The 13,612-nt window shown below is 48.2% G+C and overlaps 1 protein-coding gene across 3 annotated transcripts in view; it reads left to right on the top strand.

Moving 5' to 3' along the window:
- Positions 1 to 13,612, top strand: part of NCALD (neurocalcin delta) — a 432,942-nt gene that overhangs the window by 36,507 nt on the left and 382,823 nt on the right. Inside the window, exon 1 of one of the 3 annotated variants that reach the window (XM_051843966.2) lies at positions 7,057 to 7,254. The exons of the other annotated variants lie outside the window; for them this stretch is intronic. The gene's annotated coding sequence lies outside the window, so the exon portion shown is untranslated. Of the gene's footprint in view, positions 1 to 7,056; positions 7,255 to 13,612 lie in introns of those variants that run through there. 3 annotated transcript variants of the gene reach the window in all.

Genomic DNA, 13,612 nt, shown 5'->3' with positions numbered 1-13,612 from the left:
ATGGAATCTGGGGGTGGCGCTGTGGCGTAGTGGGTAAAGCCCCACCTGCAGTGCTGGCATCCCATATGGGTGCCGGTTCTAGTCCTGGCTGCTCCACTTCCTATCCAGCTCTCTGCTATGGCCTGGGAAAGTAGTGGAAGATGGTCCAAGTGCTTGGGTCCCTGCACCCACATGGGAGACCTGGGAGAGGGCCCTGGTTCCTGGCTTTGGATTGGTGCAGCTCTGGCCATTGCAGCCAATTGGGAGTGAACTAGCAGATGGAATACCTCTCTCTCTCTCTCTCTGCCTCTCCTTCTCTGACTTTCAAAATAAATAAATAAATCTTAAAAAAAAAGTTGGAATCAGTTGATGAGAGTCACCAATAAGGATGTACTTTTCAAAAGAGGTGATTCATTATCCCCAGTGAGAGGGTAACAGCACTTAATGTGACCCAGCTTCTTGTGGAGTCTACAACTGCTGCCCTTGGCCTTCACGACCCCCTCAGACTCTGCTTGGACAGCATCTCTTTGACCTTGTCAGGAGTGAGAGATGGGGAATCAACATCTCACGATGATGAACCACAAAGAGCATGAACACAGCAGCAGGACACAGTGCAATTATCCGGCACTTAAGGGCCCTTGTGGTTGGAGCTGGGTGTGCGGGCCCTGGTGGTGACTAAGAACCCTGGGTCAGAGGCTTGCTGTGCAGGGAGGTGAAGAGCAGATGTAAGATGCTCGTGGAGTGTTAGCTGCAGTTCACGGAGTGGTTTTAATGCCTTCCCCCAGCTTGTTTTCTCCCCGTGTTCGTTCCTTTTTGGTCTCGGATTCATACTGTTACCTTTTAAAAAATGTCTTGGGCTAGGGACTTGGGTAGTGAAGACTATGAAGCGTAGATGAGGTCTCTGGTGGGAATTGTTGCCCTCTTGAATCCCTACACACATGCACAACCTCTGGCTGGGCCTGTGTGTTTAGGCCCATGGCTGTGTTTTTCTGAAGCCATTGAGAAGTCTTCTGCTCTATGTCCAGTATGTCTTCTACCCCAATCACTGTGGAGAAAGCCCACCACCTCCATCGTGGACTTGACACTGAGTTTTTTCAGTAAAAATAGCAAATCTTTGTCACATACCTATTGCATGCCGTCCACTTGTCTAGACACTAGAAAGTGGGGTAGAAAAGACAGGCAAGATTTCTGTTCTCAAGGAGATAGATACAATCAAAGTACGGTTAGAGAGAATTCAAAGTAGACTTCCAAATAAAGTACAATTTAAAAAGTACTCATGGAATCAAATGATTATGGGCCCATGATCACATTTTGTTGGATGATTAGGCAAAATGTCTTTGAGGAAATAGGATTTGAGCTAAACGGTGAATAACAAGAGGGAGGAAGCCGTGAGAATAGTGTGAGAAAGAACATTCCAGACAAAGGAAACAGCCAGTGCGAAGCCCAGAGGTGGAAATGAACTTGATGTGTGGGAAGAACAGAAAGACAGAATGTTTGGCCTCGAGGGTCAGGGTCAGGGTCAGGGTCAGGAGAATGGCTTAAGCTGAGGTTCCCAGGTACACAGAGTTTGGAGGCCAGGGCTAGAAGGCTGGAGTTGTCCAGGGGCAATGGGAACCTACTGATGGACTATATGCAGGGAAGTGACATTCCTTTCCACACTTATGAAAGCAGTGAGCCCTGGAAGGGTTGGGTTGAAGGCAGAGTGAGGTGTGGTGGGTAAGAAGTCATTGGCTAGGCATGGGAGTGCTCCTGGCAAGTGGCCTTGGTTTTTCAGGTTGTTAGCTTGGTTTTCCATGCATCCTATGGGCCAGTATCCACCCCAGAAATTTCCTCTTTGAATGTACATTTTGGATTCTGGGATCAATTTCTTCATTTGCCTTGTGGTGCTTGTTCCAACAATCATTACGTTTATTAAAGGAAGGGTGACAGATGTCCCATTTGCCCAAGACTGGGGAGAGTCCTGGGGTGTGGGAACTTCTGTGAGGAAACTGGGCCATTTGTAGGCAAATGGAATGAGTCAGTCACTGTAACAAAAGGGAAGCGTTGGCACGATTTAGTTGTTTCAACTTCCTGGCATCATTGAAAAGTAACTGGTCTAAAAATGTAGCTACTGCTATAATTACTGCCTTTGAGATGTTTATATATATCTTTCTAGAAATTACCTAGAGATGAGTGTATCCATAGTGAGTCAAGCCAATTAATGAAAAAGTGAGTTGGAGAGACCCTTCAGTTCCGTGATCCCGTATGTAGCTTCATTTTAACAAGAATATTTTCTTGCCTTACATTTGGAGTATTAATAATCTCATATATTTCAGAGCATACATTTTGAGTAATTATCTCTCCAAAGATTCTAAGCATTTGCTTCAGTTAACTGAGCCTTTTAATGAACCCACAGACAACATCCTTGGCATTGTATCAGATCCACAGTTGTATCCAGTCCCTGTTCAGTGGGGTTTAACTGTTCCAAACCTAACAGATGCTCAAACTCTAAACACAGGATGAATTTGTTTTACCTTTCATAAACCTTTCGTGGCCACCTTCTGGGCAACTGGAAGAAAAGAAAGTCCTTCTGTGTCACCTTCCAAAATCCAAAACCCAGCTCAGTTCTTCAGCCCAAGCCACCTGCCACTCGGTTCTGCCTACCTCTCTCCATCTGGCATCTTCCATCTCATCCTCTTCAGTGCCTTTCTGGACAGGGCAGGAAGAAGAACAGGACACATTCCCAGCTCCATCTGACCCGTGTACCACCCCATGTCACAGCACATGGACAGGGCTTTATACGCAAACACGTTAGTGGTGTGGCCCACCTTCTCTATGCATTTCCCAGGGGTGCTGTAACAAATTACCACTCATTGGGTAATTTAAAGCAACAGAATTTTATTCTAAATTCTGGAGGCCAGGAGACAAGATGTCAGAAGACTCCAGGGGAGAGACTTTCCTCGCCTCGTCCTGGCTCTTGGTGGTTGTTGGCAAACCTTTGCTTTCCTTGGCTTGTGGAGGCATCACTCTGATCACTTCTCCGTCTTCCTGTGACAGCCTCCTCAGTGTATGTCTGTGTCCAGGTTTCTCTCTGACAAGGAGCTAGTCACTGGGTTAGGGTCTTCTCTAGTACAGTGCGACCCCATCTTGACTGGTTGTATCTGTACAGACCCTATTTCCAAATAAGGTCCCTTCCACAGTTCTGGGGATCGAGACTTCAAAACACCTTTCACAGGGATAGAATTCAACCCACGAGAATTCCCTAATGGGACTTGGCACTTGGTGAGGTCTCAACCACACACTCAGTATACTCATAACCTGGCTTGGAGGCCAAGTGGGTAGTGGGAACAATACAGTACCGGGTGTGGAGGCAGGTGTTTGGAAATCCTGGCCCTGTTCCTTGTTTGAGAACCTTGGACAAGTTACCATTTCAGGTCTTGCTTCCTTATTTATCAAATGAGGGCCGCTGTTATCTGACAGAGCTCAGGTTCACCCAGGATGATTTATCCCAAGCGTGCGGCACAGTCTCTGGCACAGGCTAAGTGTTCAGTTAATACACAGTCTCCCACTTTCCTTTTAAAGGGACCCAATTTCGTGTAAACACAATTGCAAATTTCACTGTGTTCTTCAGAGAACTCAAAACAAAACCTGGCTCGCGTTGAGGTCGTTAGTGGGTCTGAGCTTAGCTGAGGGTTTGTGTTTGAGGAGTGACTCTTTGAGGGGTGATAATTCTGGAAATACCTTTCATTGTGAAACTCACAAAAACGTCACAGCCAAGCGAACACTCAAGCCGCCGCTCAAGGGTGTCCTCTGAGTTCACTGCTGTGGATTTCCTGCCTCCCTGGGCCCATTATCTTTTTGTTAGCAGATTTGTGATGCATTTAGGAGCAGGATTTGCTTCTGTTCATTCCTGTCATGTTGATGATTAGGATTTGTGATTGGTTGCTGGGAACAGAGCTGATTTCAATGGCTCAAGAGCATAAGAATTCACTGGTTTTTCCCTTACCAAAAGTATCTGGAGGTGGAGTAGGGAAGACATGACTGCGTCTGGTCCACCAGAGACCCGGGACTTCGTTCCATCTTCATTGCACATTTCTGTTCTCAAGAAAGCCTTGCAGTCCAAGATGGCTGCCGGAGCTCCAGCCATGGCATTCATGTTCTGCATAGAAAGATGGACAAAATATGAAAGAGGCAACGGGTTATGCATCCCAGCTGAGTGAGCTGAGGGCCTTTCCCCAAAGCTCTACCTTCTGGTTGTGCTCTCTAATCTTTCTAAGCACACTTAATTGTAAGGAAGGCCGAGGAAATGCAAATATTTCTGTTGGGCCCTTTGCTACTCGGTAATACAGATAAGAGAGACTGGGGATGCTGGCAGTTGGCAGTCTGGTACACACCCTCAACTCATTCAGTAATCTCCCTCCTGATGGATGCAAAACATTACCTACTGTTCAACTAAAATTACCATTCACTTATTTATTAATGTGAGAGGCAGAGAGTCAGAGGGAGGGACAAATGGAGAGTTGCCATCTGTTTTACTTCCCTAATGCTCACTGGGCCAGCATGAAGCCAGGAGCCATAGAGATGGCAGGGACCCAACTACTTAACTATTAACTATTTCATGTGGGCATCTGCAGGAATCTGGAATCCGGAGGGGAACTGGGGCTCGAACCCAGCACTCCAACGTGGTATCTGGGTAGCCCAAGTGATGTCTTAAGGGTTAGGTCAGACTCCCACCCTGGTAGTCACTTTTTTTTTTTTTTTTTGACAGGCAGAGTGGACAGTGAGAGAGAGAGACAGAGAGAAAGGTCTTCCTTTGCTGGTGGTTCACCCTCCAATGGCCGCCGCGGCTGGTGCGCTGTGGCCGGCGCACCGCGCTGATCCGATGGCAGAAGCCAGGTACTTCTCCTGGTCTCCCATGGGGTGCAGGGCCCAAGTACTTGGGCCATCCTCCACTGCACTCCCAGGCCACAGTAGAGAGCTGGCCTGGAAGAGGGGCAACCAGGACAGAATCCGGCGCCCCGACCGGGACTAGAACCCGGTGTGCCGGCGCCGCAAGGCAGAGGATTAGCCTAGTGAGCCGCGGTGCCGGCCTTCTGGTAGTCACTCTTACATTAAAAGTGAAAACAGTGGATCTCTCTAGAGTACCTGGGGTAGCTCTTGGGAATTTAGTGACCATCCATTCATGCAACAAATAGTTGTTATAGAACAACCCCTCAAGCTAGTTGGGAGAGTGGCTGCGTAACCCCCCAGCCGGGTTCACCTGCCCTTTGTGCAGAAAGCCAATCATTAGCACTGGGATGGTGGAAAAAAGTGGTTATTTGTTGTGGTGCACGGAGTAAGGAGCCAGGCAGCTGGCTTTCGACTCCTGGACTCTGAGGAAGTAAAAGCAGCGAATCTTGTAGCTCTGTTACTGGAGAATGGCAGGGTTCTTGTCTTCGTGCAAGAAAGAATTCAGGCGTGGGACAGAGAGTAAGTGGAAAGCAAATAGTGAGGTTTATTAGGGCAGGGACATCCGTAAGAGCGGATGGGCACCTCTCCAGACAGGACCTGAGAGAGATTGCCCAGTCGCTCTGACTGGGGAACAGCGAGGTTACATGGTTGAGTGGAGAGAATACACCTGGGCAGGCCAGGTGGGCGACTCAGCAGACAGGCAGATGGCTGAGCGCGTAGTTGAGGCCGGGGCGTGGTGGGGGGGGGTGTTTAAGGGGATCGGTCTTTGTCTTCCCACTTCTCCTCCTGGAACAAAGGACTTTTTGGTTGTAAATACTAAAAATTCCTTTCTGAGTTTTCCCCCTGAAGTTATCAGACAGGAGGAAGCCTGGCTGGTGTTGCCCATTGCCCCGGTTAGAGGAAGGATGGGCACAGATACTGGGCTGCACCTGGAAGGTTAACGGGTAGAAGGGGTGGGGCCCCCACCTGGAAGGTTAACGGGTAGAAGGGGCAGGGCAGGATGTTTCAAGTGCAAATACTGGGCTGCCCTTGAAAGGTTATTGGGATGACTTTGAGATGCATATGCTGGATCTAGATGTCAACTCCTTAGACCTTTGTCACACACACATAAGCTCATATTTGACTTCCTACCTAACAGCTCCAAGTTGGGGGATGAAATGTTCCTGTTGTGTGTGTCCAGGTTCCTGGCTTGTCAGAGGTGCTGGTGGCTTTCCTTGCTTGGTCTCGGTTAATTAGCAATCATAAAGAAAGGGCAGAGGCTGCTGCGGTGGCACAGCAGGGTAAGCTGCCGCTGGTGGTGCCAGCATCCTAGATAGGTGGCGATATGAGTCCTGGTTGCTCTACTTCCCATCCAGCTTCCTGCTAATGTGCCTGGGAAAACAGCAGAGGATGGCCCAAGTGCTTGGGCCCCTGCACCCACATGGGAGACCTGGAAGACCTGGAAGAAGCTCCTGGCTCCTGGCTTCAGATAGGCCCAGCTCTGGCTGTTGTGGCCATCTGGGCAGTGAACCAGTAGATAGAAGATCTCTCTCTCTCCTTCTCTCTCTGTAACTCTTTTAAAAAAAAAGAAGAAAAGAAAGGTACCTTAAGCTAAGGGTAGGAGGGCTGGGATAGTGGGACCTGTTGATATCTTGCATCTGCCTTTTAGAGACTTGTTTAGGGGCTCCGTTTCACAGTGGTGTGTGTGCATGTGTGTCTACTAAATGTCTAGCAAAGTGCAAAGCTAGGAGGATAGAGCAACAGGTAAGACAGACAAGGTCTGTCCTCTCCCAGGGTCACAGTGGGGGAGCAGAGGCACATGAATCAAAGCAGCACACAAAGCTACCAAAAATTTCTATCAGGACGAGAAGGAGTGATGGGAGACGTGGGAAAAAAGGAATTCTTTTGTTCATAGACTTAGGAAGGCTGCGGATGCCAGGGATGAGTTGAGACTTGATGGGTAGGTAGGAAATAACAAGTTGAGGGGATGTATGAGTAAATAGCATTCCAGTAATTCCAGGCATTCCAGGAAGAAGGAATCCCTCAAAGCCAAGGCCAGTGGTGGGAGGAGCTGGTGGGAGGAGCGTGGAGAAGGCTGCTTAGTGCTGCTGGAGCACAGGAAGGAAGAGGCAGCCCGTCAGGAGATGAGACAGGGCCAGCCCTAGGAGGATGGGTTAGGCATACTGAGGACTTGAGTCCAGTTTCCAAGAGCAATGGGAAGCCTCTGTGTTTTAGGGGGAGGGAGAAGTTTCAAGCATATGAAATGACCATACTTGTTCTTTGAAAAGATTGCTCTGCTAGAGGATGGACTGGTCTGGACTGAACAGTGGCACGTAGACCAGCTAAGAGTCTGTGCAAGAGACGAGGGTAAGTCAGTCTAGGAGGGTAGTAATTCTGGGTGCGGAGGGAAGTGGATGCCATGTGGGCTGGGGTGTATTAATTTCTACTCTTGGCTCTTGCCTTGCACAAAAATAATCATTCTAAGTGCAGACACAAATAAGGTGCAAAAAGTGGTAATGAAATTTATTCTAAAGGTCAGAAAGTGGGCACACGGACACATGTGAGCAGAGGTTGCCCCACAGAGAGACACTAGTCATTGCAAGGTATCTGGCATGTAACAAATCTTCCCAGCCAGATGAATCGATTAATTTACAAGCTTTTATTGGGATTTCGCTCCCGGGCGAGGTTCACGGTCCCAACAGAGCAGGGGCTGGGGAAGTCGTGTGTCAGAGACTGGGAGGGCTCCTTTGGTAGATACAGGGCATGGGGATTAAAGGTTGAGGCAGGTCTGATCCTCATTGGTTGACCTTTAGGCACCTGCGGGGACCTTGGCAAGGACTTTTTGTTTCCGGAAGTGCGGGTGGGGACTCTCCATTCCTGGGTGTGTGGGCCTTCTCTCCTGCGGATCCCAAAGCTACCAGTCGTGAGTGGGTATTGGGCCAGAAGATCACCCAAAAGGAGAAGGAGTGGGAGAGGGAAGAGAGGAATGGCACCCATGTAGCCCCTCCAGCTATGGTCTGCAGTGGGAGAGTGGTCTCCTGTATGCGGTAGGGGGCAGTGCCTCTCCAGGTGTGAAGCCACCTGGGAATTCTATGGTACCACCTCAAGTTCCATGTGGAGCTCAACAGCCATATTTTCATGGCATTTCCCCACTTAGGTCCTGGATAAATTAAATGCATCCCAGGAAAGGGGGGCGTCTTGATTGACAAATAGGGGGGTAGAATTACATATGGCGACTTGTAGCAGCTTCCAGCTCAGCAGACGTCAGCTGGCTGCCTGCCTGCCCCACTTCAGATGGATTCAGTGAGCAGATTCGTTGAGCCACTTGACTTCTGGGGGCTGGTGATGGTGTCGATGCATCTTTCTGAACCATAGAATTTCACTTTTAAGTGGAAGAAAACAAGTAGGTACATTAACTTTGTTGTGTGAAAGAGGTTCTCTCCTGGAGGTTTGGTCAGTCTTGAAACAGCTCAGGCGTCTGCTCTGAGTTGGAGTGAGCTTTGGTCCTGGTTTGGTCTTGGACAGTGTTTCACGTATTGCTCCAATCTTAAACAGGAACTTTGATAAGAAATGCAGAAAGGATTTGTATTCTCAGCTGAGTGATACTTACTGATAACTTCCCTGCTTCTGAGAGTTTTAAGTGTTCTTCATTTACCCGAATTTAAGGATTAAAACATTGGGAAATTTCAGGTGAAGCGTGGTGCCCAGATGCCATGTTTACTGTTGACTTTTCCCCATCTGTAACACCAGGAGAATATCAGCGAAGAGGGTTAAGCAGCATAAATCCATGAGGACAAAAAATAGGGAATGAAGTGATTGTCTACAAGAGATAGCCCACAAAATTTTGAAATATGGAGAATGAATAACTAGTAATGTACTTGAGTTTTAGCTTTTTCTGCTGGGGTGAAATCCCATAGCTGGCAGTAAGCAAGGTGATTTGTGCCATAAAGCTCCAGAGAGTACAGCATTAGAAAACTGTGAGGATAGGGCCCATCTGAAGATTAATTTAGACAGGATCATCCCTTCCCTTCACTCGTGATGCTAGATAAGCCCGCCTCTTCCATTCTGGAGATGAGAATTCACTGCTCAGAGAGGGTGAACCAGGGAGCTCCCAGACAGTAGGTCAAGTCCAGAGACACTTGGCAATAGTTGGCAGAATTTTTTTTTTTTTTTTTTTTTTTTTTTTGCTGTCTCAATCAGGTGGGAGTTTGCTACTGGCACCTCATTGGTAAATGCCAAGGGATTGTGTTAAATAGTCTCCAATGCACAGGACATCGCTACAGCCAAAAATTACCTGGCCCAGAGTCCCCTGGGTTAAGTATCAACCTGGACCAGAACTCCCACCTCATCACTCAGCGCAGATGTGTGTCTGTTAAACACTGTGGGAATAGGAAGGAGACTCTGTCCTGGGAATGTCAGAGGGCAGAATTGCAAGTTGGTTTTAGTGATCTTAATTGGCTTTATTTTGAATTCGAGAGCCAGGTAACACTTGATGCCATAATGCTGAGAAAGTGATCTGCTGGGGTTTCCGCAGAGAAGGGCTGGAAAAGGTAGGAGGAAAGCAGACTGGCCATTTCAAAGTCTCTTGCCTTTTACGGCTGGGACAGAGAGACAGAACAGCTTACCTTTTTTGTGAACAGATTAAGACCAAGGGAACTTCATTATCATGCCAATTGGAGCTGGCCTGTTTGGGAAATTTGGCTGTTATCTCTCTAATCCTGATTTCTCAGAGGGTCAGATAAACAGCTTAGTTTCAAGTGTGAGTGACTCTGTTTTGATTTTTAGCCTGGAGCATAAGAACTTTGTCTAAAACAATGGCTGTCGCTCCCCCTCTTCGCGGAGGAACGACACAGGACCCTGCGCTGTTCTTTTGTCTGCTCGGCCCTCCCCGGGTTTGCTGCTGGTTCTTCCCGGGTTGGCTACCGACCCTTCCACCTCCGTGGAAGGGCGGTTCCCCCTGCCACTTTCCCCACTTCCGCGGGGGAGTGGCACACCGCTGGCCGGCTCTCTCGGGGGCTGCTCAGGTATTCCTTCAGATAGATGTTCCTGGTGCATGTTGTCTCTCTCCTCCTTTATAGTCCTCTTCACCAATCCCAACTCTGCTACCCACACGCCGAGTACGCTGCTCTCCTCCAATCAGGAGCAGGTCCCACAGTTTATTGGTTGAACTGGAGGCAGCTGTGTAGAAGCTGTTACTCCCTTCTCAGCGCCATATTGTGGGAGAGCAGATGCATAGAATAAGTCTTAATTCCAGTAACTTAGTCTAGTCCGAGTTGCTCCCAGTTGCTCCCCACAAATGGCCTCTTATAATTTTTATTTAACAGGAAATTAACTAACAAAGCAAGAGATGCTGACATTTCCAGGTCCCCAAAACATGACAGGTCCCTGCCACTCACTGTGGCTCCCACCCACCCTCCCAGAACTTCTGTGCATCTTCTCGAGATTCTCTTACATCTGGACAGCCACGTATCGCCAGATGATTGAGGAGAGTCCCTTAGACAAAAACTGGAGATGAAACCGAAGAGAACGAAACTGGGGTTCAGCAGAAAAATAAAGAATACAAGCAACAGAAGAACATGTTAAACATAACTTGATTGTAGTATTATAGAAAGGTAGGAGCGGCTGTTGTACTCTCTAAATTAGAACAGTGTGCTCTTCACAAGGAGGGGGTACTGAGAAAATGAAGTAAGTTACCAGAAATGAATATGCCAGCAGGAATAACAATGAAGGGTTGGAAAGTAAAGTTGGAGAATTCTCAGAAAATAGAACAGGAAAGACCAAGAGATGGATACATAGAAGCAAAAAAAAGAAGCAATGGAGGAAAAATTCAAGAGGTCAACTTCAAGTAATATGAATTTCAAGAAGAAAGGAGATGGGAAGATGAACAGAAAAGTTTTCCCAGAGAGAATGAGTTTCTAGATGGAGAGCATCATTGGGTGTGCAGTATCAGAGATGCGTTTCTTCAAGATATTTCATGCCAGGAATGAAGACAAATCTACGAGCTACCAGCAATGATAAGAAACCATCAGAGGTGCACCCGACGGAGACACTGAAAGGTGGAGTGCGATGGAGCATTGTACCCAATATCTGGAGGGAAATGATTTCCACTGAGAAGTCTGTATTCAGACAAACACAGAGGTGGAATACAGAAGTGTTGAAAGTAACCCGACTGAAAGCATCTACCTGGCAGGTTTCTCATCTTAGGAATGTGCTGGGCCCACACCGTAGAGAGAAGACGACAGCTGGCAACTGGAAGTATGCAGCAGCCACCCAGAGTTTGTGACAGATTGCAGCATGAGGCTGGAGCACTCCCAGAAGGGTGTCTTCAAGGAAAACAAACAAGGACACACAGACGAAAAATTTTGTAATTGAATGTCTGCAATGAGCAAGTTGTAGAGTTTTGTAGGAATTTTCAGGGCCTGTAAGTGAAAATTCTGTAGACAGTAAGTTAAGTGAAAAACGAGGCAAAGGGGAAAAAAAAAAAAAAAAAAAAAGGAAGAAAGGAAATCTATTCTGGCCATGCATTTAGAGAGTGCTCACCGTGTGTCTGTTGGATTAAGTGCTGGCTGGTCATTGCTCATTTAACCTTGCAGCAACCCCGCAGCCTAAGTGTGCATGCTATTTTCATTTTACAAACGATGGATGAGGTCACAAGGCCCGTGCCTGTCCAAGGCAGAGTGTGAACCAAGGCTGTCTGGGTTCACAGTCATGACAGAGTAGACACGGAATTGCTTTATCTGAGACAGTGGTCTTACTATGTGGAGGTGACCATGGGGTGAGGCAACGGGAGGAAGTTCTGCAACAGCTAAATCGTACTCTTTACAGTCTGCATAGAAGAAGGAAATAAGAACTAGAAGTGATGGGTTTACTTTAAAAACATGGTGGTCATGGGCAGGCCTTTGGCCCAGCGGGTAGGAAGCTGCTTGGAATGCGTGCATAGAGGTGTGCCTGGGCTCAAATGCCGCTCTGTTTCCCATCGCAGCTTCCTGCTAATGCACGCCCTGGGAGGCAGCAGGTGATGGCTCCAGTGGTTGGGTCCCTGTCATCAATATCGGATACTTGGATTGAGTTCTCGGATCCTGGCTTTGGCCTGGCCTAGCCCTGGCTGTTGGAGATGTTTTGGGGAGTGAACCAGTGGGTAGAAGATCTCTTTCTCTCTCTGTGTTTCTGTCTCCTCTCCCTCTTTCAAATAAATATGTTAATTTTTAAAAAAATATGTTATGATCATAGGGGATAGCTAAAACATGTTGAAAATGATTGCTGGTAGGGAGTGGGACTGGGAGGAGTAGGGGAACTTAGCAGGCTTCATTTTTCTTTTCAACCTTATCGTGCAGTCTGACTTTTAAAAACAATGTGCATTTGATTTGTTTAAAAACAGTTAAATGGAAATAAAATAGGATAGAGAGAGTCTTCAGTCCTGTGTTGGATCGCCCCGTTATAGTGTAAGCTGCTCCACCCATTTAACCTCTTATCTCCATGACGACAGCCACTCGCTCCACCTGGTCACGGAAGGCCTATGGGGTGTTCTGGAAAGGTTCATTGCCCAAGCTAAGCTCACATCATGCTGGGCTGCTTTGAAATGCTGGTCTGCTGCTTTGTCGATTGTGGGGAGCAATCCGGACTAGACTGAGTTACTGGAATTAAGACTTATTCTATGCATCTGCTCTCCCACTGTGGGGAGCAAACCGGACTAGACTGAGTTACTGGAATTAAGACTTATTCTATGCATCTGCTCTCCCACAATATGGCGCTGGGAGAGAAGTAAACAGCTTCCGCACAGCTGCCTCCAGTTCAACCAATAAACTGTAGGACTTGCTACTGATTGGAGGAGAGCAGCGTACTCGGCGTGTGGGCAGCCGAGTTGGGATTGGCGGAGGAGGACTATAAAGGAGGAGAGAGACGGCATGCACCAGGAACATCTATGGGGAACATCTAAGGGAACCCGTGCAGCCCCCGAGAAAGCCGGCCGGCGGTGTGCCGCTCCCCTGCGGAAGTGGGGAATGTGGCCAGGGGGAACCGCCCTTCCACGGAGGTGGAAGGGATAGTAGCCAACCCGGGAAGAACCAGCAGCAAACCCGGGGAGGGCCGAGCAGACGAAAGAACAGCGCAGGGTCCTGTGTCGTTCCTCCACGAAGAGGGGGAGCGACAGTCGATTGCTTCAACTGAAGAAAAGTGTCTTCTTGGCTTGGGATTGTGGATTTCATTAGACAAGTTCAGAGGCACGTCTGTGGAGCGAGTTGCCCTTTTAGAGATGAGTCTGTCTTTCTGGGTCATCAGTTGGGGGGACACAGAAGTCCTATGTCCCTGTTGTGAGTGTTGCCACCTGCAGTTCTGTTTTTGTTGCTTGTCCACTGGAGGGAAATCCCTGTTAATAAACACAAAGGCTGGAATAAACGCGCGTTCCTTTCGCCCCTCTGGAAGAAGGGAGAGGAGGTGCTCGCATCCCAGCTGTGCTTCTTGGTTTTGTTCTGAGCTCTCTGGTGCATCATTCACCTGTGGATGGGTGAGTGATTTGGAGGATGGTGTAACAAGAGCCATGGTAGGAATGCCACCTGCCTGGCAGTGAGAGGCAGTCCTGGTACCCGCATGAATTCTGCAGCCCCGTTACGGGTGCACCCTACTGTGGGGCACAGCTTCGTCTCTCACCGCCTGGCAGTATTCTGACGTGAACGGGCTTCTGCTTAACCACATGTTTTTCTGGAAAACCCCCTCCTGTCATTTTTTT

Source organism: Oryctolagus cuniculus, chromosome 6 (genome assembly GCF_964237555.1).
Source record: "Oryctolagus cuniculus chromosome 6, mOryCun1.1, whole genome shotgun sequence".
NCBI classification, from domain to species: Eukaryota; Metazoa; Chordata; class Mammalia; order Lagomorpha; family Leporidae; genus Oryctolagus; species Oryctolagus cuniculus.
This window is presented reverse-complemented; position numbering and strand designations above follow the sequence as displayed.